The 23,177-nt window shown below is 47.3% G+C and overlaps 1 protein-coding gene across 1 annotated transcript in view; it reads left to right on the forward strand.

Annotated features, from left to right (window-relative positions):
- CHRNB2 (cholinergic receptor nicotinic beta 2 subunit) overlaps nucleotides 1–23,177 on the forward strand; it is a 188,537-nt gene that overhangs the window by 111,849 nt on the left and 53,511 nt on the right. The gene's annotated exons all lie outside the window — the stretch shown is intronic.

Raw genomic sequence — 23,177 nt, forward strand, 5'->3', positions numbered from 1 at the left:
TCGACCCCCTACCCCCTTCTGACATAAGCAGGTGAAATGGCAGAGGTCCAATAGTGTGGTAAATTCAGTTCCCCCAGTAATACACATTTCTAAACTGCACTCTCAGGGTCCTACTCTAAATAAAGTGATATTCCTGAATCCTGGTATTACAGATGTCTATGGTATCTGTAAGTCCAGGAGAATATGTGATGTTACAACGCGATCAAATTGATCGCGGAACGTTACATGGCAGTTTTTACAACGCAAGTCGTTACAATGACTTGCGCTGGAGGGCGCTGGACTTCGGAATAGTATGATTTACTATTCCAACACCAGTCTACGTACAGTAGGGAAGGTGTTGGAATAGTAAATCATACTATTCCTAAGGTGAGAGCGTCATCCAGCACAAGTCGTTGTAACGACTTGCGTTGTATTACCCGTGATGTAAAGGCATTGCGATGCAATGCCCGCGTGGTAATGGATGTTTCCCAGTCCAGGAGGAGAGATACTGGTACCCCCTTTAAAATGAGTTCCGAGGAGTTAGCAGGGAGCGTCGAAGCGAGTTATAATATCCATGAAACAAGGCCTTTGTTGGTGGATCTGAGGTTGTCAGTGGTTACTGAGCACCATGCTGTTGTTGTGCTGTTATTTAGCAATGTATGATGGTATTCCGCAGGCTGGAATCACGCTGTGCCTTCACAGCACCCTCATTAGACCACACGCATTTTAGTACGCATTTGTTCAGCACGCAAATCATTATAATGACTTGCCTTAAGGGGGTGCTGGATTTTGGAATAGGTTAATTTACTAATCCAACTCCAGTCTGCACAACAGCAGGGAAGGTGATGGACACTACATCCAACACCATTCCACCAATGCGACCCCTCAAGCAAGTCGTTATAATGACTTGCGTGCAGAACGAATGCAAACTAAAGACACGTTTGTTCTATTGCCGGCACTGTGAAGGCACAGCGGGATTCCAGCCTCATTCTAAAGGACTTTTCCCGTTATTTAGCTCTGATGTACCAGGGCCACAATACATTTACCCTCTATATGGATTACAAAGTTAAGGTACTCCTCTTGGGGATTTGACTCCCTCTAGGTAGTGAGGGGCAAATAGTGGAGACTTACCCCAGGACGTATAAGCCGTTTAAACTCCGATTCAACATGGAAACTGAAATTACATTCAATATGTTCAAGGTGAAGCCAGGACTTTCATTTTAAAGAAAAAAGAAGAGACATTAATTTACAGATATGTAAATAGAACAGTTAAAATTCAGATGTGCAGAGAAAACCAGAAGCTGCTAACACATTCTAGGGCCAAGATTCAACCCCCAAATCTTTTTTTATATAGCTCCTATATTCAAGGTGCTAGCATTTCTAGTCTAGTGTTCGCCCAGACTGATTTTCTAACATGATCTATATATCTACTCCTTTTCATGTGTTGGTGTTCTTGTTCTGTTTTTGCATTCACTATAGCATGGGAAATGGGTTAACCCACTTCAGCCATTGGCTAAATGCAGAGTGTTCAAAAATAATTGCGAATCTTGTCCTCCAACAAGCGGAATCATTTCAACGTAGAGGGATTGATGTGCTGCCCTTTATTAATAATGGAAATCATATGCTCTTTAGAAAAGGAGCTTCTGAGCTGGGATTTGGGCAAGAAGACCCAACCATTCAAAATAAAGATCTAAAGATACGGGTTTCTAGAGGAAAGCGTATGGTCTCTCAGGTACCTTCTCCCCCTGAAAATCTACTTATTTCCATGACAGAAGATAATCAACACTGGAATTGGCTTCCTGGAGTTTTATCCAGTAACACATCGAACAACTTAAGACCGCTTTTACATCTTTAACAGTCAATTAAAAATTATATCCTGGAATGCTGCAGGATTACATAATTGTCCCCAGAAGTTTGATTATCTGTTCTCTCTGAATGCAGATGTGCTATGTATTCAGGAAACATGGTACAAAGATTCTCTTTATGGGGGGAAAAATTATTTTGTATTTGAGGCCCCTGCCACACCCTCAAAAAAAGGGCACGCGAAAGGAGGAATAGCCTGTTTTTTATCAAACACATTACAATGGCAATTTTCCCATTATAAGGGCACTAGTAATCTTTTTCAATCAATTACTATTAATAATCTAGTGTCCACAGGTAGACGGTCCTCTCTTGTAATTCTTAATGCATATATACCACCTGAAGAGATTTTTAATACCGTTCTGAAGCGAATGTTTTCTTATGTCAAACAACTACTAGAGCTCGATCACCCCCCATATATTTTACTTATGGGTGACCTAAATAGTAAAGTGTCCACTTCGAGTACAGACATGTTTAGAAGTAATTTTAAGGAAGAAGCATACAATATACCCCAAGCAATCTTTCCTAGTAAAATGAAAACTAACAAAAGAGGAAAGATATTACTTGAAGAACTTAGCTATGTAGAGGGGTTAATTGTAAATGGTAGGATGCCCTCTGACACTCCGGCTAAGTTTACACATAATTCCTTTAGGGGTGAATCTATCTTGGACTATGTAATTACGGATTATGATTCATTTTCTTATGTTCAGGACATGGTGGTCTCTCAATCTTGTTTGAGCGATCATAATGTGATTAATATAATAGTTTCAATACAAACCCCAGATACTGAATCATGGTCTATAATTAATAAAGGTGTTTCTATTCATTGCAAGTCTGGAAGGTGTTTCTGGGACCCTTCCACTATGAAAGATGTACAAAATATTCTCGCCCAAACCTTACTTGAACTAGATGATTGGCAGGGTAGGGAATTTTCATGTTTCGAAACTCTTAAGGAAACCCTTACCATGAGAGCTAGGAAATTAAGTAAACCTAAAAAGCCATATCTCCCTCCTAGTTTATTATTACCCCTAAATAAGGAAATAAATAAACTCGTAAGGCAACAGTTCATTAGTAGAACTAAGGAAAATGAGTAGCCTTATTAAGAAGAAGGAGAGCTAGACTTAGAATCAAATTAAAAAGAGAAAAAGAAGATTCTCTCTGGATCAGGTTAAGAGAGGCATCGGCCTTTAATAAATCTAGAGAATTCTGGACCCTAATAGGGAAAGGATGTGGGGTAAGAACTTCCCCTATCCCTATCTCTATTGCTGAAAATGTCTGGATATCATTTATATCCAGTTTGTATGCTTCTAATAATGTAGAGGGGGACAGCTGGGATTCAGCCCTAAATAGTCAGCCTAATATAGAGCTCCCATCTGAGAAAACGATCGCTTCGGTGATAAAGAGTATGAGTGCGTCCGGAGCTATGGGCCCGGATGAGCTGCCCATGTCTATAATAAAGCAAGACGTTATATCCTGGAGTAGGATTCTCCTTCCAGTATTCCGTGCGTGCTTTTTACAGAGATCAGTCCCTAATTCTTGGAGGGGAAGTATATTAATCCCGATATTCAAAAAAGGAGAGAGGGATAGCCCTGGGAACTATCGTTTAATTGCTCTTTTAGATTCGATAGGGAACATTTTTGCAAAATGTCTTTTGATTTTAATCTCTGAATGGATGGAAGCGAATGACATCCTACCTTTGGAACAAACTGGATTCCGTAAAGAGCATGGTACACTTGATAACTTAACAGCATTACAGGTGATTGTCGATAAATATGTACGTGTTCGCGGTGGTGGAATATATGCGGCATTCATTGATTTCTCCACAGCGTTTGATAAGGTCGACCGACCAACCCTGTGGAGAAAACTCGCTATTCTAGGGATGCCGTTATATTTACTCGAACTTGTAAAAGCCCTTCACTCGAACACGTGGTGTAAGGTATTACAAGGTGGAGAAAGAGGTTTGTCTCAATCTATTCCCTCACCTAATGGGCTGAAACAAGGGTGCATATTGGCCCCTATATTGTTTTCTCTCTATACGGCAGACCTTCCTTCTTCCATTTCAGTGTGCGGTGGGATAGCCCCGATAATTGGAGGATCTCCTGTATCAATTTTAATGTATGCAGATGATATCCTCATATTAGATTTAACTCCGAAGGGCTTGTCTAACCGCTTATGTGCATTAAATCAATTTGCAGAAGCAAATTTCATGAAGATTAATGCTTCGAAAAGTAAAATCATGTGTATTTTTGGAAAGAAAAAATGTAGGTCTGTAAATTATGGATGGGCCATAGGCGGACATAAGTTAGAGGTGGTAAAAACCTACACCTTTTTGGGTAAAATAATCTCGGCAAACTTAAGTGAGAAACTCCATACAGATCATAACTCGCGTAAAGCATTAGCCCATGGTATGGGATTATGCTCCTTGTACAAGGCTACAGGGAAGAGACACCTTACACTATTTATGGAGGTATTTAGGGCAAAGATCCCTGCAACTTTATTGTATGGGTTAGAATTAGTAGAGTTAAAACACTGGGGATTTTTACATAGAATGGAAGGAAAGATATTAAGAAGAATTACTTCCATTAATACAGCTTGTTCTGTATCCTCATGTAGATTGGAGTCCGGACTCCGAAGTTGTTGGGTACAGGGGCTGATAGCTCTGGTAAGGTGGGTAACTTGCATAGCTAGAGGTAAAAAGGATTCCTTACGGGAAGCCATAAAAAATGAGCTTCTGGGCAATTTCAATGAGTTTTCCCTGTTAGTAAAAAACTTTAGAGAAGCAGTAATTCTGTTAGAGTTGGATGTAAGTACTCTGTTCCTACTTACTCCCTCTGAACTAAAGTCTAAATTAAAAAATGCATCTTGGGAGCTCAGTTATAAATTGGATATGATTGCCCAACAAGGAAAATCGAAAAGGCAACTTCTTTTAAACACATATACATTAAAGCTGCCACAACAATACCTCACATGGAATATCCCCCACAGAGTCCGTAGGTTATGGTACCTATTAAGACAAGATTTGCTTCCACTAAATCAACTTTTAGCTAAATGGTTTGGTGTATCTCCTATATGTAATCTTTGTCATAATGCTGTACAGGATCGTAATCACGTTCTGTTTATCTGTCCTGCTTTACGCCCATTGCGTTATAAATGGTTGAAACCTATTTGTTTACAATTAGGAATTTTAAATGTAAACACTTTTTTTCATGCACTTTACTGTCCTCCAAATGAAATGTTCTGTTTTAAAGTTTTTAACTTTTTTAAAGGTTTTTTAAATATTTATTGAATGAAATATAGAGAAATATCTGTCAATTGTCTGACCAGTGTATATGATGTATCTTCTTCTCAACTGTTTGTCTGTGATTTTATTGTAAGTATTGTTGTATAATTGTGTCTTTATTTTATGTGGCCCTCTTTGAGAGCCAAAACATAATAAACTTAAATTTGAAAATTTGCAGAGTGAGTGATGGAAATTTGCTCTTTCACAAGAAGCACATCCACACACAAAGTAGCTCCATTTAAAGCCATTAACCATTATGGCAAAGAGTGCTTTTGAGAGACACTTTTTCTTTGCTTTTAGCCAATTTTGTTTTATATCGGCGAGGTCCTGATAGCTCCCCCAATAAATAAGGTTTTAAAGACCCTTAAAAAAAGCATTAAAAAAAAAATACAGCAGGCAGCCAACACCAGAATAATGATTTTGCCAATGCTTGTTGTGGAATGTCCCCCCCCCATTCCATCATCAAAGATGCCCAATTAGGTTGGGTTCAGGTCTACTCTGGAGGTGTGGGCACACATCCTGTCTCCTGTCACATGCGAGGTATTTATGTTTGTGAAAGAGATGCAAATGTGGGGTCTATGGACCAAGTGCTTGTGATGGTCCAGCATGGATACCATGACCAGCATCTCAGTGGGCTGAAGCTGCAGCTGCTAAGATTACAGTACCCAAAACTCGAATCCAAAATCTCAAAACCAAAAGCCCATCGCCTATACCTCAAAGATCCCTACAGATAAAGTCCCTGGAGTAATCGCATGATCTGATGTTGCAGTTAACGGCGACAAGGAGTCCAGTTAGAAGTCCAAGTCAATGGAGCCTAGAACCAGTCAAGTGTCAAACTAATCCTATCTTTTTGGGAATATCGGACGCAGTTGAAGACTAGCATCGGCTGTGGAATACCGAGGTAACCTAAAAACAAAGGTTCCAGTATCTTAGACTCTACTGGTCTCTCAAGATTCTACAGAGACAGGCATCCACTGGCCAAAGGGACCCTCCTGGAGCTCACTGGTGTCACCAGTTCCCACAATCAAGAATTAATATCTTCAGAATGTACAAGCAAGAAAGAAGTTTCAGCCTGGCCAGAATGAGGACAACAGAACTGGACCTCCTGCCAGGAGTGTGATTGTTTTCTGCCTCATGGACCTTCTGGGACCGAGGAGAAGGAAAATGCCATCATGGTGCAGACGCGCCCACTGCTTGAGGACACGCATGTTGTAGCTCCATGAGCAGATCATGTTTTGCTCGGATCTTCCCTCTCCTGGAGATTCTGCAGTCAGCTGAGCCTGTGTGGATCCTGGTGGTGTCAGCACAGTCTAGCGCCTCCTGCAGGTGAGTAAACTTTCCACCTGTCCAGAGACCACAGCAGCAAGCCTTCTGAATGAACGCAGACAGAGGCGCAGTCTGCAGGGAGTGCACCCCACAGCAGAAGGTCCACTCCAGCGACGGTGTGCAGGCCTCCTCAGTGTCCACAAAAACTATAAAATACCGGTTCACGGGGCCAGCACTTATCCTCTGGTGTCCAAGACAGGTAGCCGGATCCACACTGCTTCATTTAACATTTCACACATTACCACAATCCTGAAGAATTGCATCTTCAGGCGGTTGTCTATAGTAGCGGCTGCTACAGGGCAGCAGTGGTAGGGCATGATAGTGGGGGTAGTACCAAAAGAAAAGAAAGTTAAGCTTACTTTACCGGCAGCCGGTCGACTCTCCTCCGTCCTTCTTGTCACAATGTTGGCAGGAAACAGGAAGCACACAGGCTCCCAGACTCTGTTAGCCAATCACAATGCTGCTGAGCAGCATTGTGATTGGTCTGAGTGATGTGGTTTGGCACTCAGACAGGGAAAGGTGTCCTGTTCATTGCAGCCACTGGTTGTACAGTTTTCCTGGCCTCTAAAGCCAAAAGGCACAGTACAGACCAGTTTGGACTGCTGAAGGGGTTCTTGCGTCGGCAGATCAGGCAGCCTGTGTGGCAAAAACAAATCCAAGTGTCCTTTATCCATCATGAAGCCATGCAGGGCCAACAATGCTGAATAGTAATGAACTTGGACGAGGTCTGGCTGGAGCTTGCTACCATCCTGATTTCTAACTGGAGGGAATATAAAATATGATCTAGAATATTTGGGCCAGAGTCTGTGTTACACCCAAATTCTGATATTTTCCAAACTGTGTTTGTTCACTCCAAAGGATAAGGAGCAGGTGTATTTAATTCCAGAACCATCATTTCCGGCTGAAACCCTTGAGTATTTCAAGGCGCACAGAGGGCACCCTGGAAGCCGATGCAGAGAGCACTGCCTGTGTCAACGTGGGGCATGGACACATGCTGCCCTTCCGTTGCTGCAAACATATCAAAGCAATCACCTTGAAATCTCATGAAAGGCGGGGGATGGTGGTATCTCCAGCGCGGCCAGTGCAGGTCAGAGCGGTGGGGTGTGGGTTGGGGGGAAATAACATTTCGAAAAAAGAAAACCACTTACCTGGCACTCGCCGCATCACTGCACGATGAGTGGATTTCTATTTTTTTTATTTTTGCTCGTCGTCTGTCGACTCCCTCCAAAGCCCCCCCCCCTTTTTACCTACACTGGCCACAGCTGAGTATCTCGCTAGTTCATATATTTTTCATGTTCAGGGTGTGGGTAAAAATGGAAGGGCCGAGATGGACCCGTCACAGCACCTGGTTTTGCAAACTGCCGGTACTGAGCACCAACAAGACCCGCCCCACATAAAGCCCTAATGGGGCACTGCGCTACTAGAGGCCACAGCTGGATGCCCTCCGTTAGAGGCATGATCATTACAAAAGACGGTGGGTATGACTACAGGTATAATGGGTGTTGTGATTAGGTTGAGAGATGTATAGCTAAGGTGATGCTCCAAGCCACTGGAATCAAGCTATCCTGGCTGAAGAGGGGTAAAACCCCAAAACCGGTCCTAGGATGCTGAGCAAAAAAACGATGGATTTAGGCCTAGATCTCTGTACTGGGGTGAATGTATGACATTGTTCTGCATTCTGTCCAACAACTGTTGCTTTTGCATTTGTCACCCCGAGTGGGATGGGTATGCCCAGACGTGGGTCCCGTGCTCTCCATACCGCTGGAATCAAGCTATCCTGGCTGAAGAGGGGTGAAACCCCGAAACCGGTTCTAGGATGCTTGTTTCCAGTCCAGGGAGGACCTGGCTTGGCAGTTCGGGCTGGACAGTTCCCATGAGGCACAGGGTCGAGACTGATTTGCATATGGCTGGGTCCAAACTGGAATGGCATGGTGAGCAAAAAAACAATGGATTTAGGCCCAGATCTCTGTACTGGGGTGAATGTATGACATTGTTCTGCATTCTGTCCATCAACTGTTGTTTTTCTAAGAAGTCCTGGCAGTAGGGCGGGTGCCTTGTGCAGCCACCCAGGTGATAATACTTCCTACCCATTTTTCAAAAATAATACTTTCTTGATTATTTGTTTGGCAAGTACCATAATGAGATGTATATTCATCCTGACACAATTACAGGGATTAACGCGTACACGACACAGAAGCGACCATTTAGAGCCTTAGGGCAATCATGTTTATTTAGAGAGATCTGGGGAAAAGTGTATTAATTCAGTGATATTACAGGTAAATACAGGGATATTTGTTATATGTACCGGTTTCAACCGAGTGTTGAATTCTTTACCTTTACATTTATTTTGGTCTATTTTGCCCACAACACTTACACCGCTGCTGCCCATGTAGAGCCGGTTTTATGTATGTAGGGCCGAGCCTACGCATGTAGTGTGACACTGGGCATTTGATGTGGTTCTTTGGCATGTGATGACTGTCTGATATAAGACGGCTGCATCAAGGTTGGAGATGGCTACAACTATGATATATAAACGCTGAACCCATGGCATATAATGGCAGTCCGCGAGGCGACCCTGGCCGCAGCATAGTTAATATGCAGGTGCTACTTCTAACTAAAACAGACCTTCTGCAGCTATTGTAAAATTTTGGTTCTTTAATTAATTGTTCACATATTGTTACATCATGAATGTGTTCAGGTTTTCAAATTCAACCATGCCACTGCCAGTTAGGTCATGAAGCCAACGATCATGTGAATCCACTTCCAGTGATATCACCAGGGTCAGAGTTCATACGAGGTTACCTGCTGTGATGTCACTGGGGCATCAGAGGGACCATTAAGTCACTTCGGCTACCACTAGCATTGTGGTGAATCGATTTCCATGAAGAGTGGGATTGGTGGGTTTCACTAGAGCAGCGGGATATCGGCTATTGAAATATGCTAGGGTGTAGCTTCAAGGGGGGCGTTTGAGGTGTTACACCCCCTAATAAATGTATTCAATAGTAAATAGTTGGGTACAGGTGCTTTAAGTCGGGTACGGTGAGGTGTTTTATCGGATTTCACTTGGTATTTTTAAAAACACACGCAGACAAACAAACGCACATACACAAACTTTCTCTCTCTTTCATCTCTGTTTTTTAAGGTCTTAATAAATGGATATTTGACAAAATATTGAGTTATGAGTGCCCATCAAAACCTGCACTCCTCTCCATCCCTACTGCTCCTGGAGCCGCTCTCCTGCCTTGCTTCCCCGATAGTGTACTTTAACCAGTGTGAGTTTTGGGAAATCTGACGCTCACTCACCTCCAGTTCTTACTGACCAAGCCTGGCCCCTGAAACATGCCTGGTTTTATGCTGCCCACACCCTCCATGTAGAACTGATTCAGGGAGTAGGACTTGGGGATGGATAACATGAATGCTGTCTTTTGCCAACTTGGACAAAGCCAACTTTCCTAAAGCAACCATACCATCTTGTTCACCAGCAGAGGGTTGCATGATTGTCAAAGCCACTGGAGGAAACCACAAGGATAACCAGAAATAAATATCAACAGGGCTGGACGGCACAGCTTTTCCAAGTTATGGAGAAGACATTGGTAGGAACACTAGACGGATAATCTACCTGATGACAAAAATATCTGGCGAAAACATTGTGAGGCTCTTTCATCATTTCCATACCACTCACACCAAGCAATGGATGAGAAACATGTGGCCTTTCTTCGTTATCCACAAAGGATCCGCTGACAACCACAAGGCCAGACCATATATCGCTGGCAGCTAGCGGAGATGGATTGTTGCACATCACGTTCTGCATTACCCAATTGGTTATTTTGAAGACGCTCCGTTAGAGTCCAAGACGCCAGGACCTGGGGGCATGGAACCACGCACAGGCAGATTGACACATGCCATATGGAATTGGTGGTGATATTGTAATTACTGATAACTAGTGGTATTTACCACAGAGGATTTAAGCCAGACACTTACCTGGTTTCCTAGACTGGATCACAGACTGGCCAGTGGATAGCTGCTACCTTGTATGGTAATAAATCAGACTATAGCCCTGAGGAGATCTCAAGATGCATTACAGGCCGAAACGTCGACATTTGTTTCACTTGGGTTTTTGATCAATAATTGTTTCACATGTTAAGATGTTATGTGCACATGTGCCTTTCTCTGTAAATACTTAGGGCTTCATTTATGAAAAGTGACGCATCGCTGCATGAAAACAGTGCTGCGTCACTCTTCATTGCACCCTCCATGCGACATGCTGGATACGTCATATTTACAGTATGACGCATCATGTCGTCAAGAGTTACAGATACATCCGTATTTCTGACGTATCTGTAGGTGCAAAAAGGACGCATTGCTGGAGTGTCTCACAAAAGTGATGCAACTCCAGCAATGTCCTATTACTTACCGGTAATCTTCATTACTCCGGGTCCCGTAGTCCTCGACACCGTCATGGACAAGTGAGATCTACTATCTCACTGACAGAAAAAAGAACGAAGGAATGCTGGACCTACCCTCCCCCTCCCACTGGGAGTACTTAAGGAGTACTGTCCCAGCATTCCTCCTGAAATACCAAGCACCAATGAAGGCCGGCAGACAGGGAGGGAGGGAGGGAAGTCATGACGGTGTCGAGGACTACGGGACCCGGAGTAATGAAGATTACCGGTAAGTAATAGGACATTACCCCCAGGTCCCTCCGTCCTCGACACCGTCATGGACAAGTGAGAAATACCAAAGCAAACACCGGCATTCATACCAGAAAACACAACAAACCACCAGGATAGCAAACAAACCCAGAGATTTATTGGAAATAAAGCAGAAAAAAACATTTAGGAGCGAACAGAGCTCAACACCCCCAATGCAAAACCTCCATCATCCCCCAAAAGATTGAGGAGACGATAATGCCTGATGAAGGTATTAGAAGAGGCCCACGTGGCAGCCCTGCAAATCTCAGAGAGAGGAACACCCCGAACCTCCGCCCAAGAAGCAGCCACCCCTCTCGTAGAACGACCCTGAACCCCCAAAGGAGGAGGAGAACCAGACAGAGAGTAGGCCAAGGAAATGGCTTGCCTCAGCCAACGGCCGATGGAGACAGAAGAAGCCTTACACCCCAGAGAAGCCGCACCAAAGGAGACAAAAAGGGAGTCCGACTTGCGAAATCCCGCAGTTTGGTCAAGATAAATGCGCAGAGCCCTGCACACATCCAACAAAGACCACCGGGAGAATCCAAGACAGAGCCCAGGGAGGGCAACACCAACTCCTGGCACCTGTGAAATTGCGAAGAAACCTTCGGCACAAAGGAAGAATCCAGGCGGAGGACAACCCCACCCTCCGTGAAAGACAGAAAGGGAGCACGTGCCATCAAGGCCCCCAACTCCCCAAGACGTCGAGCAGAGGTGACAGCCACCAGGAAAACCACCTTGAGGGTGAGAAACTTTAAATCCACCGTATCCAAGGGCTCAAAAGGAGTACCGACCAAAACCCGCAGGACCAAAGGCAAGTCCCACAGGGGAAAAGAAGGGCGAGGCACAGGCCGGGAAACAGTAAAACTGCGAAGAAGACGAGAAACCAAATCTTCAACATCCGAAAGATTCCCCCACGGGGAACGAAAAGCCCGAACAGCGGCCCACTGGGCACGCAGCGTAGAAACAGCCAAACCCTTCTCGAAACCTTCCCACAAAAATTGAAGGACAACCGGCACGGAACAGAACAAAGGGGAGACACCCAACGCAGAACACCAGCGATTAAAATTACCCCAATGCCGATCATAAGCTTTAAGGGTAGAAGGCCTTCGGGAACGCTGAAGAGCCATCGCTAAATGTTCCGGAAAACCGCGCCTTCGCCAACCCTGCCTTTCAACCTCCACACCGACAACCGCAACCGGAGAAGAGACAGGCACGGGGAAGACCGCAGAGGAGACGGAGACAGGGGAAGAAACCAAGGACCCTGCACCGCCAAAAGCCGCACCGTCGGAAACCAAGACCTCCGAGGCCAAAACGGTAGCACCGCCACCACCTCTCGATCCTCCTGACACAACCGGGCCAGAAACCTGGGAACCAGCGCCAGGGGGGGGAAGGCATAGAGGAGACGCGACGGCCACGGGAGAGACAGAGCGTCCACCCCCCAGCAACCCTCCTGCAGAAACCGGGAGCAAAACCGAGGGAGCTGAGCATTGTGCCGGGAGGCAAAGAGGTCCAGAAAGGGACGCCCAAACCTCCCGCACACAAGCCGAAACGCAACCGGGGTGAGAGACAACTCCAGAGAATCCGGAAAGCACCGACTCAGGGCATCCGCCACAAAGTTGTCCACTCCCCGAAGATGAACCGCCGTCAGAGACAGCAGATGGCCCTCCGCCCAACAAAACAGGGGCACCACTACCGCATTCAAAGACGCCGAACGAATCCCCCCTTGATGATTCAGATAGGCCACCGTCACCATATTGTCGGACCGCACCAACACGTTCCGATCGAGCAACAGAGCTCGGAAACCCATCACAGCCCGGGACACCGCCGTGAGCTCTCTCCAGTTGGATGACCGGCGGCTCTCCAGGAGGGACCAACGACCTTGAAGGGAGCGAGACCCCAAGGTCGCCCCCCAACCCAAGGCGCTGGCATCCGAAGTCAAGACCAGAGAAGGAGAAGACTGCAGGGGCAGACCTAAAGACAGATGATCCTTCACAGACCACCAAAGAAGAACCGGGAGGACCACTGGAGACACAGGAATGAGAATCTCCAAAGCGAGGGACCGGGGATCCCAAAGAGACAGAAGGTACACCCAAAGGGGGCGCAGATGAAACCGCGCACACGCTACTGTAAAAACAGTCGCCGCCATCAGACCCATAAGACACAACCAAAGGCGCACCGGAAAGGCTCCCCCCAACCAGAAACGATGAGCAAGGGACACCAACGTCGTCACCCGAGGTTCGGGGAGGAACACACGGTTCAGATCCGAACGGAATCGGGCCCCAATAAAAACCATGTCCTGAGACGGAGTCAGTTGACACTTGGGCAAGTTGATCAGGAAACCATGGGCCCGCAACGCCGAGCACACCACCTCCCTGGCCTCCAGCAACAGGACCCGAGATGGAGCATGGATCAACCAGTCGTCTAAATAGGGGTATACCATCACCCCTTCGAGATGAAGCCATGCGACCAAAGGCGCCACCACCTTCGTAAACACCCGTGGCGCCATCCGGAGACCGAACGGCAAGACCATGAACTGGAAATGACGTCCCTGAACACAAAACCTCAGAAACCTGCGGGACCGAGGATGGATCGGTACATGGTAGTACGCATCCTGAAGGTCGAGGGTACACATGAAGTGCCCCGGCAGTACCAACGGAATTATCCTTTGTAAAGTCTCCATGCGGAAAGGAATTCTGGCCACCCATTTGTTCATAACCCGCAGATCCAAAATTAAGCAGAAACCCCCCGTGTTCTTTGGAACCAGAAAGACCAGGGAATAGAAACCCAACCCCGTCTCCAACGGGGGAACCTCCTGAATGGCACCTTTTCGAAGAAGGTCCAGAAGCCCGAGAGAGAGATGAGACCGCTTTACGTGACTCGAAGGCCAAGGAGTCGGCCGAACACCCGAGTCCGGAGGCGGAGTCGTAAACTCCAGAACATAACCCTGGCGAGTGATGTCCAACACCCAGACGTCGGAACAAGACTGAACCCAGGCAGCCAGGAAGAAGCGCAGCCGCCCTCCAACCAACAACCCGGGAACCACCGCCAAAGAGTCAGGAACGTGGCTTGGCAGGAGGAGGGGATTTAGCCTTACGGTCCCGACCACGGCCAGAAGCAAACCTACCCTGGCCTCTCACAAACTGTCTACGAGAAGCAGGGCGAAAGAAAGATTTGGGTTTAGAAGGGACAGGAGCAGTAGTAGAGATCTTAAAGGAAGAGGAATGCTTCTTTTCCTTAAACAATTTGTGTAACTTCGCCTCCAACTCCCCCCCAAACAACATAGTACCCTGAAAGGGCAACCTCAAAGCGCATGCTTTCTGCGCAGAGTCAGTCTTCCAGTCCTTAAGGACAAGACTGCGCCGTGCAGCCACACAAGCTCCCCCGGAAAGAGCCGAAGCACGCACAACGTCAAAGGAGACATCAGATAGCAGTTCCACCTGACGCTCAATCTGCTCCAGCAAACCAGAACAGTCCGTGGCATTATCCATAGACTGATAGAGGGACTTCAGGTCAGACAACAGTGACTGCGACACATAAGTCCCGTAGATGCCTGCTCGTAAGGCCAGGTGGGAACCAGAATACACTTTACGGAGCGCCACATCCGCCTTCTTGTCAACCGGATCCTTCAGTACAGCATCCTCAGCAAGGGAAGTACGCCCCACCAAACTAGCCACAAACGAGTCAATAGGAATTGAATCAGGCAGTTCAGTAGCCATATCCTGCAGAGGATAGAGTTTAGTCATGAATCGCGGAATCAGGATGCGATCTGGATCAGCCCACTCGCGCTTCAAAACATCTCGGATGAAGGGATGGACAGGTACATCGACAGTGGCAGCACTCTGAAATTGTCGCAACAAAGGGCCCCTAGAGGTACTAGGCGCGTCTCCGTCAGGGAACCCCATGTTCTCTTTAACATGCTGCACAATTGCGGACATAGTTTCCTTGTCCACATATTTGCCTTTTAACTCCTCCTCTCCCAAACCCGCAGACTCATCGCCACTAGAGTCCGAAGAAACAGGAGCAGGACACCTGCGACGGGATCCAGCATCACCCATCTCAGACAAAGTCTCCCTGATCAAGCGCTTAATATGGGCATCAGCACCAGTATCACGGCGCCTGGACCTGGCAGGAGAGGGAGACCTGGAAGCACTAGAGGAAGAGGACGACCTCTCCCGGTGATGTCGTTTCCTGGAATGCTTTCCCATCACAAAAACACACCAACAACAGCAATTTTACCAGAGATAATAACCGCTATGCGGTACTCACCCCAAACGCTCGTATTTAAACGAGTTTCCCCAAAGCCAGCAAACACGAGGCGCCTGACTTCCGTCCCCACGCTCAAAAACCGGAAGTCAGGCATGACCACATCCGGCCGGGGAATCAGCGCCAACCAATCAGAGGAGCAGCGCGGCCGCGCCCCCCAGCAAGCCCAGCAGGCCGGGAGAGGCGGCCATCGGGCCAGGAGAGAACCAACGCGGTATTACACCGCCGCGAGGTCCGGAAATTGAAGAGGCCCGCGCCACTCCCCCCAAGCCCAGCAGGGAGGGAGAGGCAAACAGCGAAGGACCGCCGGCACCAGGTAAGACCCAGCAGCCACAACGCTACATCCAGAAAGAAGGCAGGAGCGCCCACGCTCCTGCCGCGTCCTCACACTGTCAGGATGACAGAAAAAAGAACAGGAGGAATGCTGGGACAGTACTCCTTAAGTGCTCCCAGTGGGAGGGGGAGGGTAGGTCCAGCATTCCTTCGTTCTTTTTTCTGTCAGTGAGATAGTAGATCTCACTTGTCCATGACGGTGTCGAGGACGGAGGGACCTGGGGGTAATGGGTCATTACACATGGGCAAGTGCCATTTCAAATGTGCCTACGTCAGTCTTACGCCTGCTGTGAGGCAGGCATAAGATATTGACGCATTTGCGTCCTAGAAGTGATGCAGTGAAATTGCATGGATTTCACTGCGTCACTTCTACGAGGCTTAGTTGTGTCAAGAACACCCACCCTGCATACATTATACCTGGCGCAGGTATAATGTGGCCCCGGGGATTACAGTGACGCATCGACCTAGATGCGTCACTTTGTAACTATGACGCAACATGGCGCATTTTTTACCCTGCTGGTGCATCACAAAAAGTGACGCATCGGCGGCGCAAAAGTGACGCAAGGGCTCATAAATAAGCCCCTTAGAACCAGTGAATGTTTGCATGTTGTGTCTTTTGTGTATAATTTGTATTTGTTTCTCACACTGGAGCACTGCGTCAACTGCACTCATGTTATTAGTTATATTATTATCTGCATATTTATTGGAAAATATAACTACATAAACCATTGTCAGCAAGTTGTGATAAAAAACTTTTACTTTCTTTTGTATGAAATACTCCCAAAGTGTGTATGTACCACTTGGTGCTTATGAGTAACACAGTGAATGGTGGCTTCCCTAAATGGATGGAAGAGGGATGCTTATTTTACTGTAAAGAGTCCCACGGTGGGCGCTGTTTGCATATACATTTTATTGACCCTGGTCCGTGTGGGCATAGAAGGGGTTGTCCTTGTGATACAACCACAAGCGCGGCATCATTGTTCGCTGCCTGACCACCCCTGCCCATACCTCCTGATCATAAATCGAGGCCTTTTGGCTCTGGCACTGCAGTGGCACGGACATGTAGGCACAGATTAACTAGGTCTTTGTGCCAGCGTTAGTGAAAAGTGGCGCAAGTTAGTGCAAAGTGGTGCATGCTATTTACTATCCAGAGCAAATTATGTTTTGCACTAGAAAAGAGAACTTTTTAGAGAGCAGAATCTGCTTTGCTCACCTTTGTGCCACTTTGCGGGCCATTACTGCAATGTTCCTGGATCACAGCAACGCAAACATCAATGGCTCTTGAAGCAACTTCCATTAAACTAGCATAGCCAGACAGGCTCTGTATAAAAAACATAACACTTAATTGAAGCAGGTGCAATCAATGAGAAATATGTTCATTTGTCAAACCAAATCACAATGTATGTGTGCCGCAGAGGACAGCACACATCCATGTGCAGGACCCCTCTGAGTTTGTCTATGTATAGGAATTTTTACTGGCATGATACGCCTCCAGTACCGATCCTATGTCAAACAGTGCACACTCAGCTCTGCACCATGGAGCAAAGACATGCATCGCGCAAGGCAGCCGGGAGCTTCTTCACAAGGAACTTGCGCCACCGTTACGTCACTTTTTTCCAATTTTAAAAGTGACGCACCAGCGGTGCAAGGGGCTTGTAAATAAGCCTCCCTGTTTGTGCACCAGAGCAGGGAATGACACCATCAGCAGGCCGGGATTTGCAGATATGGCGATGCCATCTCTCTGCTCTGCAATGAATATCTGGACACTGCACTGCATTGCGTCAAAATGCAGTACATGTGGACCGTAGGTCCTTGTTAATGTGCAGTTGTGTTATTTCGAATAGAGATGATGGAGTCTCCCACAATCTGGAAGTAAGTGTGGGAAATCATTTTTTGTTTGTGGAATGACCTCCCCATCGACCTCCGAACCTCTACCTCCCCTGCCAAACTCAGGAGTGGCCTCAAGACCTGGCTGTTCGAGTAGCCCCACTCCACGCAGCGCCTGGAGACCCCTCGGGGTGATTAGCGCGCTCTACAAAGATCAATTGATTGACTCTGCATATGATCACCAAAGTACCTGAATATTTGCGACCACATAAGAGTGTAGAACAGCCGCCTTTCTTATCGCGAGCTTCTTTTTGTGTATATTAGTGGTCTGACCTGCTCAGCTTCAGTTCCACCAGTGGTGGGAGCATACCATATGTGAGTGGATTTCGACTGTTGAGATGGCAATGAAACGTGTTTCCTGGAATGGATAACAGAAGCACTAGGCTACCATCCTGGGACTGCATCTGCCACCGCTCACTAAAGTTGCAGTAGAAATGACTCAATGTGTGATCTTCAGCTAATGGCTTGAGTAAGACCAGGGACAAGATGGATCTGAAACTTGGTTTTCTGCCCTAAACGGTATTTCAGGATTTTCAGTCATGAACGAAAACAAATATTTGTGAGGAATGCTTTTAAATGAAGTCAGCCGCAGTGGCCGGCTCTCTGTCACATTACTCTGCGCGGCCTCTAGAATATGGCTGCCTGACCCTGTCTCTGTTGCCGTCTCTTCTGCTCTAGGTGCGCCGGGTATGCCCAGACGTGGGTCCCGCGCTCACTACACCACTGGATTCAAGCTAGCCTGGCTGATGAGGGGTGATGCCCTGAAACCGGTCCCAGGATGCTTGGTTCCAGTCCAGGGAGGACCTGGCTTGGCAGCTTGGGCTGGACTGTTCCCACAAGGAACAGGGTCAAGACTGATTTGCATATGGCTGGGTCCAAACTGGGGTGGTGTGGTGAGCAAAAGAACGATGTATTAAACCCAGATCCCTGTGACTGGGGGTGAAAGCTTGCATTTTCCAGCATTCCTTCCATCAATTGTTTCTTTTGCATATGCCGTCTCTTCTAGTTACACCAGCTGAGGTTAGAGCATGCCTCAGTGGGTCTCCGTTTCCATCTTCCCTGACTTCTCGAATATCTTCCATTACACTGGTCACTGTAGATCTCTGCGCCTCTCGCAGCAGACCCGGGGCTCTCTGTGTGCTTTTCCTTTTAGCGCCAAATCGTCCATTCTGTCACGCTGGCATTTTCCCCAGTCGGCTGAGGGCTATGGTGCTGCTTTCACGGCGGAATAGGCATGGACGTGATTTAGGGGCCGCCAGGGGTCGCAGTTGTGACCCATAGGTTGCCCCTTGTGGCCCCGACACTGCCTATGCAACCCCTGGCCTCAGAAGTGCAGGAAAACACAATGGCAAACTGTCCTTGTGGATGTCGGTTGGGGCTCCACTGTCTTTGTTTTCTCTCAATTTCTTTATTACACTAATTGTGAATAATGTTTTATTATTCAATACTGGTGTAAAACAAATGGAGTACAATTAGCTGGAATATGACCTTCCCTGTCAGCTGAGGTAAGTAAAAAAACAGCTTTAGGTTGTGTGCATGCTTGCAGGTGAGTGTGTGCTATCGTGAGAGTGAGAGTGCGTGCAAGTGTGAATGTGTAAGCATGTCTATTAGAGTGGTATCGAAGGTCAAAGGGTGGGTGATGTCACTTCGCTACCCCTGACATTTTGGTGAATTGACGTTCATGAGAATGGGCTTCCATGGCCCAGCTGTGCTACCCCGTAGTCCCATTCAGTCTCAGCTGCCTGCAGTGGAGGACCAGTTTGTACATTTCTGCCAGGGCAGATTTTTGTTTCCAGTCAGCCCTGCTTCCTTGTAGAATAAACTCTCTAGTTTGCTTGGCTGGGAGGACAGTCCTCTTCGAGCATCCCCAAGAAGAGCCTGGCCTCTCAGGGTCTTTCACTCCAGGGCCAGTCTTTCCTGGGACTCTGGCTCAATGTCCTGGCCTCTCAGGTCTTCTTGTGGCAGAACCCACCTTCCAGAGTTCTCTTGCTGCCAGATCTGGCCTCTGGGGTTCTCTTGCAGAAGAACACGACCTCTGCAGTTCTCTCGTTGCAGTAAGAGCCTGGTCTCTTTGGGCCTCTCCCTGCGTCATCTGCTTCTCTGCGCATTACATTCACAGCCTGGCATCTTGTGCAGTAATGCTTTAAAGCCTGGCTTTTATGTATCTCGTGATGCAGATCTGGCCACCCTGGACATTTTACAGCAGATCCTGGGGCCTATCTGGGTCTCTTAATGATAAGATTCTTAAAAGACATCCTAATTTTGTCACAGCCTCTTTACATGACATGATCCTCTAGTTGTAGTTAGAGAAGATATGGAATGTTCTTTGCCTTCTTTAAATCCCATTGCCCTGGATGATGCTAAAACTGTTATCCGCGACCTTAAATCTGGTTCCCCTTCTGATCCGTGCCCCATTGATCTCCTGATCATGGGTGCGGATGTGATCGACCTGATGGTGAACAAACTACTTAATGATTCACTTGCCACTGCTGTCGTACCTTTAGTTTGGGAGAAGGCAAGAATACTCCCTCTTTTGAAAAATCCCTCGGCTGATCCTAAAATGCTGGCTATCTAAAGACCTATTTCCGTACTACCTGCATTATCGACGATGCAAGAGAAACTGGTGAATCGGCTGCTGTCTTATTATTTGTAGTCCACGATCTCCTTCGTCCCAGTCAGTCTGGGTTTCGGCCTAATTCGAGTACCAGACTCCTCGTCTACAGGTGACAGAACATATCAAATGCACTCTAGATAAAGGTGGCAAGGCTATGCTGATATTGTTAGATCTTTCAGCTGCTTTTGATACACTTGTTGCTCCTCTGCCGATTACAGGCCATTGGGTTGAATGACTTAGTGTTGACATGGATGGAATCCTTTCTGGAGACCAAAGGTCAAGGGGTTACCCCCCCCCCTTTTCAGCGTTGGGGGTGCTATAAGTTTCTGCCTTGAGTCCTACACTTTTTAATATCTATTTAACTCCTCTGACACACCTTGTAGAATTCTTCTGCGCAAAGATAATTTCTTACGCTAATGACATGCAGCAGCTCTTTTCCTTCAATAAAGGTGAAGGAACTCAGCCAGACCTCAGCGAACTGTGTCTGGCTACAGTTTTTACCTGGATGTGTCAGAATCTGCTGGTGTGTAATGCAGATAAGATGAAGGTCATTCTCTTTGACCTTGACTCTCCTTTCGATCGGTCCGAATGTTGGCAAACAGTTATCCGCCCTGCTTCCTCAATCGAAAGTGGTTAGGAACTTTGGGGCGAAATTTGATAGCCAGCTCTCTTCTCAACCTCAAATCTCAGCACTGGTGAGGACTTTTTTTTGGCTTCTCTACATATTAAAAACCTTTGTACATTTTCTTTCCTTATAGGTCAGGAAAATAGTGATTCAGGCCTTATTTACTTCTAGGCTGGATTATGCGAGTGCTCTATACTTGGGCCTGCCAGACGCTCTAAAAAAAGTCTTCAGGTTGTAGAACATGAAGCGGCGCAGCTTCTTCTTAACCTTCCTCTGAGAACTATGGTCTCCCCGTATCTCCACTCCCTTCGCTGGCTCCCAGTCAAGAAACAGATTCTGTTCAAGGTGCTTGTCCTGACATTTAGAGCCTTACATCATCTAGGCCCTCAGGATCATGTAACAAGAATACATTTTTACTCTCCCACTAGGGAACTCCACTCCCTCAATCTTGCCTTGGCAGTGGTGCCAAGGATCAATCGCTCCAGGAAAGGTGGATGCTGTTTTTCATTTCTGGTTCCTTCTGCTAGGAATAACCTTCCTCTTGACCTTTGCCTGGAAAGTTCTAAACAGATATTTAAGAAAAAGTTGAAAACATGGCTTTTTGTTCAGGTCTAACTTCTTGCCTAGCACCAGGACACTCTTCGGAGCATCTGTCCGCTTTACAAATACCTGCTTATCATCATCATTCTCACCTCTTGGACATTTGAATGCTGATCCTGGACCCTCTGGGGGTGGTCTTGCTACAGAGCCTGGCCTCTCTGAGATTGTATTTGCACAGTCTAGATTCTGTGGTCCTTTCGCTGTATAACCTGGCCTCTCTTGGTCTCTCGGTGCAGAATCTGCCTCTCTTTTCCTTTTGTTGCACAGGCTGCTTTCTCCTGGTCTCTGGCTCCAAAGTATGACCTATCTGGGTCTGCTGTTGCAGAGTCCGACATCTTGCTTTCTAGTTGCATACCTGGCTGTTTGCACCTCTTCAGAGTCAAGCCTCTTTACCCTGGCTGGGATCTAGGGCTCCAGGACGTGGATGTGCTTGGAGGTCTCCACTGCCTCAGTTCTCTTCCATGTGGTCTTCCAATGTGTGCCCTCCCCCTTTGTACTTGGGCAGATTGTAGCACTCTGAAATGCTCCTGTGGCTTTAGGCCTCCATTTTTTGTTGTGTGCCCTCTCTGTGCCTGCTCAGGGCCTGAGGTTCTGCAATACTCCTGTGACTTCAGACATCCATTCTATCTTCTGTGCTTCGCACCTCTGAACTTGCGCAGGGCTTGGCATCTGGAATGCTCCAATGGCTTTGGGCCTCTGTTGCCTGTTGTGTGCCCCCCCCTCTCTGCACAGTGTCTGGGCTCTGCAATGCACCTGTGCACGGTTGGACTGGCCTGTGGGTGGCATGGTGGGAGGAAAACGATGGATTGGGATGCGGCCCCAGCAATTGCCAGTGGCTGAGATTAATTCAAGCATTTTCTTTTTGCATTTGATGCCATGAGTGCACTTTGTATGCCCAGACGCGGTTACCGGGCTCACTGTTTCAATTCAACCAAACTATACCTGGCAGAAGAGCCCATAACAAGGGTGAAACCAGTCCTGGATCGCTTGCATTCCAGTTCAAGCTGGACTGTTCCAATGGGGAGCAGGGTCAAGACTGATTTGCATATGTCTGGGTCCAAACTGAGGTGGCATGGTGGGCGAAAAATGATGGATTGGGATGCCGCCCGAGCGACTGCCAGTGGCTGAGATTAATTCAAGCATTACATCCATCACCTTGTTGTTTTTGCATTTGTTGCTATAAGACATGGGTCCTGGGCTCACTGTGCCACTAGAACCAAGCTATACTCAGCTGAAAGCTGATAACAAGGTTTTAACCCGTACTTGGTTGCTTATGTTGTGTTCTGGTTCAGGAAAGACCTGGCCTGGAAGTTTGGGCTGGACTGCTCCCATGAGGAACAGGGTCAAGACTGATTAGCATATGTTGGGCCTCCACTGCCGGGTGTGTACTCCCCCACGTTTTGAGCAGGTCCTATTACTTTGGGATGATCGTACGGCTTTAGACTGTTAACCCAGGGCCGGACTGGGAACCGAATCCGGCCCTGGCAAACTGCTCGGCTGGCCCCCCAGGGGTTGTGAGGGTGTGGCCGAGCTGTTTGCTATGGCCGGTTTCGGCCGATTTTGTTGCAGGGGGCCGATATTGCTTGCCCCCGGTTATAAAATCGGCCCCCACCCTGGCGGCCCACCGGGGGAATGCCCTGTGCCCGCAATGGCCAGTCCGGCCCTGTGTTAACCTATTGTGTGCTCAGTGCTATGTTACTGTACCAGCTCAGGGCCTGG

This window comes from Triturus cristatus, chromosome 12 (assembly GCF_964204655.1).
Source record: "Triturus cristatus chromosome 12, aTriCri1.1, whole genome shotgun sequence".
In the NCBI taxonomy this organism is placed as follows: Eukaryota; Metazoa; Chordata; class Amphibia; order Caudata; family Salamandridae; genus Triturus; species Triturus cristatus.